This window comes from Zeugodacus cucurbitae, unplaced genomic scaffold (genome assembly GCF_028554725.1).
Source record: "Zeugodacus cucurbitae isolate PBARC_wt_2022May unplaced genomic scaffold, idZeuCucr1.2 ctg00000024.1, whole genome shotgun sequence".
NCBI lineage: Eukaryota > Metazoa > Arthropoda > Insecta > Diptera > Tephritidae > Zeugodacus > Zeugodacus cucurbitae.
Genome location: NW_026530835.1, coordinates 312,501 through 317,500, shown reverse-complemented (window position 1 = coordinate 317,500; position 5,000 = coordinate 312,501).

Sequence of the window (5,000 nt, the reverse complement as noted above, 5' to 3'; positions counted from 1 at the left end):
TTTCCTAATCCTAGAACTTTCATACTTCCTGAAAACCCTATCATTAACACACCACACCAACTCATACAGCCGAGCAATTTGCTCGTCCACCCCCAGTTCCTCAAACTCACTAAGCGGTATTTCCAATACCGCTTCCCTTACATTCTGTCCATATTGGTTCCAGTCAGTACCAGAGGTACGCCATCGCCGCAATGGACCCACGTACGCCGAGGGTGGGGATTGCGGAGAGACCATAATTTGTATTAAATTATGGTCACTCAATCCCCACCCTCCCCTAATCTCCCAACTGACATCAAACGCTCTCCTTGCTGCCTCATTCATTAACGTTACGTCGATATCACTCATGCCCCTAGGCCCCTCAAACGTAAACCATTCACTCGGCTCATTCAAAATGTGGAGGCTCTTAGCCACCACCCATTCACTCAATACCTCGCCTCGGATGTGGCTTTGATATCCAGACGAATGTCTGGATACCTTACTAAACCACATCGAGGACGAGGCATTTGCATCCAACCCTAGGATAAATGGGCTACTACTCCCCAGTAGTAGTAGCTTATCCATGTAGCCCAGGTAGGGCTCTAGGGGCTCGCTAAATTTGCAGTACAAACTAGCGACAATCATTCTACCGAACTCCCCCTCTACTGAAACACACACCCCCTGTTGCGACGAATCCAACACTACGCAATCGTAGTTTGGATCCGTCACAACAATTGCGGCATTACCCCCAAGGTCCGTAAAGACCCTGAAAACCCCAGGAAGACCCCGAACCACACCATTGGTGGTGTAGGGCTCCTGGAGTAAGGCAATGCCGCACCCACCCTCAAGCATACAACCCCCCAACTCACACATCACGGCATACGATCCCTGACAATTTAGCTGGAAGATACCCCCCATCAGTGTCTGGCGAGGGCGCGCTCAACAACACCACAGTATATGGGGCAGACAGCGGACATCATAAGATGCCCAGCTGGCCTACCCTTAAATGCACAGTTGCGACAATGGGGTGCATTGACGCAACCGGCAGCTCTGTGGCCTTCCTGACCGCACCTCCTACAGACATCTGATTTGGCCCTACACTCAGCCACTCTATGGTCAAAACCCATACACCGGAAGCAGCCAGCAACAGGGGTATCCGGTCGAACCCTGAAGGAAAACCACTTTATGTAGCACCGTCCCGCTTCCAAGAGGGCGGACATTGATTTGTCCGAACCCTCAAGGACAACGTTGGTGCTACCATCAGCGGCTACCTTCCAGGGCCGACTGACCATCCGCACATCCGACTTTCGTGCCTCAGGGTTGACGTCCTGGAGGTTCAACCGAAAGAGCTCCTCCATGAAGTCATCATGGGAGATTTCGGTGTGAACCCCCTGAACCACAACCCGCGGACCCAACTTCCGGTTCACAGTCACATCCAATCCCACCTCCCCAAATTTGGCATTATTCGCCACCTTTTCCCTCTCTAAAACAGAGGGGGTGCGAATAACCACCCCACCACCCTTAATTGGCTTCACCTCGTGCACTCGCACTCCGAGGGAAGGTCCCACCTCTTTCACCACCTTCTTTATGACTTCCTTAGAGGAAGTCGTCGGGGCCTTGCTGCGCACAACCACCGACCACGTCTCCACAGGCTTCGGCAATGCCGGAGCAATCGCCTCCAACACAGGTGCTGGAGGCGCACGCACCGACTCAGCCGGAGCCAACCCCCCAACCAACCTCTTCGGTTGGGCAATATATCCCCCACAACCCCCCCTTAGAGCGTCAACCTGACCGCGAAGATGGGCATTCTCGGTTACTACCGTCATCAGGAGCGCCTCGTACTTCGAGGCAAGCTCCATCAGCCCCTTCGCGGTAGTGACCTCAAAAGAGTAGTGGTATTTCATTGTTGATACATAACCGAAATTATATATCTCCCACTTATGCTACACCTCTTATGTCTCCTTACACTGCCAGACTAGAGTCAAGCTCAACAGGGTCTTCTTTCCCCGCTAATTATTCCAAGCCCGTTCCCTTGGCTGTGGTTTCGCTAGATAGTAGATAGGGACAGTAGGAATCTCGTTAATCCATTCATGCGCGTCACTAATTAGATGACGAGGCATTTGGCTACCTTAAGAGAGTCATAGTTACTCCCGCCGTTTACCCGCGCTTACTTGAATTTCTTCACTTTGACATTCAGAGCACTGGGCAGAAATCACATTGTGTCAACACCCGTTAGGGCCATCACAATGCTTTGTTTTAATTAGACAGTCGGATTCCCCAAGTCCGTGCCAGTTCTGAATTGATTGTTAATTGATAATCGTTATAATTAAATAAGAATATATATCTTGCGATATAATTCTTATAAAATTTTAGCAAGAAAGTTCCACAATTGGCTACGTAACTACTATCCGGGGAACAAGAACCGAAATTCTCTATTTACCCAGAACGAGTACATAAACCATGGTATTGCTTCCCAATCAAGCCCGACTATCTCAATCTTCAGAGCCAATCCTTATCCCGAAGTTACGGATCTAATTTGCCGACTTCCCTTACCTACATTATTCTATCGACTAGAGACTCTTCACCTTGGAGACCAGCTGCGGATATTGGTACGGCCTGTTGAGAAGTTTGCGTAACCCCACCATAAATTTTCAAGGTCCGAGGAGAAAATATCGACACAACAGTAAATGTCATGCTCTTCTAGTCCATCTACCATATCTCTCTTCGAAAGACTTCCATGGTAGTACGACTATAAAACAGAAAAGAAAACTCTTCCGATACCTCTCGACGGCTTCTTTATGGTCGTTCCTGTTGCCAGGATGAGCACAAGGCCCATTTTTAATAACAAACGGATACTCAACAGGTTACGGAATTGGAACCGTATTCCCTTTCGTTCAAAATTATTCAAGTGTTTAATTACTATGAAGAAAACATAATAATTATATATTCTCAACAATTCATTAAAACTTGAAAATTTTCGGCTTTCGCCTTGAACTTAGGACCGACTAACTCGTGATCAACCACTGTTCACACGAAACCCTTCTCCACTTCAGTCCTCCAAGGTCTCATTCGATTATTTGCTACTACCACCAAGATCTGTACCAATGGCGGCTCCATGCAGGCTTACGCCAAACACTTCTAAGCACACCATTGTACCCTCCTACTCACTAAAGTTTCAAAATTTATAATCCAACCGAAATTGTATTATAAATCATGTACTTTAGCGGTAATGTATAGGTATACAACTTAAGCGCCATCCATTTTAAGGGCTAGTTGCTTCGGCAGGTGAGTTGTTACACACTCCTTAGCGGATTACGACTTCCATGTCCACCGTCCTGCTGTTTTAAGCAACCAACGCCTTTCATGGTATCTGCATGAGTTGTTAATTTGGGCACCGTAACATTACGTTTGGTTCATCCCACAGCGCCAGTTCTGCTTACCAAAAGTGGCCCACTGGGCACATTATATCATAACCTCAACCTTCATATCAAGAAAGGTGAGGTTCTTACCCATTTAAAGTTTGAGAATAGGTTAAGGTCGTTTCGACCCTAAGGCCTCTAATCATTCGCTTTACCAGATAAGATTATTTTACATAATATTTAAATGCACCAGCTATCCTGAGGGAAACTTCGGAGGGAACCAGCTACTAGATGGTTCGATTGGTCTTTCGCCCCTATACTCAATTCTGACAATCGATTTGCACGTCAGAACTGTTTCGGTCTTCCATCAGGGTTTCCCCTGACTTCAACCTGATCAAGTATAGTTCACCATCTTTCGGGTCACAGCATATATGCTCAAGGTACGCTCCAGTTAGAGGTATAAATAATAATAAATTATCATTATACATAACTATATGGAACGCCCCGGGATTGAATTAATAGTAAAATATTTCACTAAAAATTAATCCCATTATATAAAAGTTAAGTTAATTTCGCCATTAGGTTTAATATAACCCAATGACTTGCACATATGTTAGACTCCTTGGTCCGTGTTTCAAGACGGGTCCCGAAGGTATCCTGAATCTTTCGCATTGTTAATCATATAAATGCATACAATTAATATTAAAATCAATGATAATAATATTATTGTAAAATTCAAAAGAATTTAAGCATTATATATGTAAAATCTATCAACACTTTATCAAATCATCAGTATTTATTCTATGTTAATAAGCTAAAAGCAAATTAATTTGAATAAACTTAACACCAATGATCTTTTGATAAATATTTTATTATGTTAATAGATTACAATGTCCTTATATGAAAAAAATGCACACTATTACTATAATATTATAAATATCACAGTTATAATGATGAATTTTTCATAATGGATATTCAGGTTCATCGGGCTTAACCTCTAAGCAGTTTCACGTACTATTTAACTCTCTATTCAGAGTTCTTTTCAACTTTCCCTCACGGTACTTGTTTACTATCGGTCTCATGGTTATATTTAGTTTTAGATGGAGTTTACCACCCACTTAGTGCTGCACTATCAAGCAACACGACTCTTTGGAAATATCTTTCTAGTAATCATTAACGTTATACGGGCCTGGCACCCTCTATGGGTAAATGGCCTCATTTAAGAAGGACTTAAATCGTTAATTTCTCATACTAGATATTAAGATATTCCATACACTGCATCTCACATTTGCCATATAGACAAAGTGACTTAGTGCTGAACTATTTTCTTTTCGCTCGCCGCTACTAAGAAAATCCTTGTTAGTTTCTTTTCCTCCCCTCATTAATATGCTTAAATTCAGGGGGTAGTCCCATATGAGTTGAGGTTGTATAAAAATATTTATATTTATTTTATATTTTAGCTTTTTGCTATTTTAAAGAAACATACATAATTATTTCTTAACACCAATATAATTTTCTTAATAATAAATATTCAATCTTTTCATCCCGTACTACTTACTTCATTATAACAACAATATTATTTTCTTGGTTTTTTACATTTAAGGCAATCCTAGAATAAAATAATATTTTATGCTAGACGTTCCTCTAAATGTATATATTATTTGA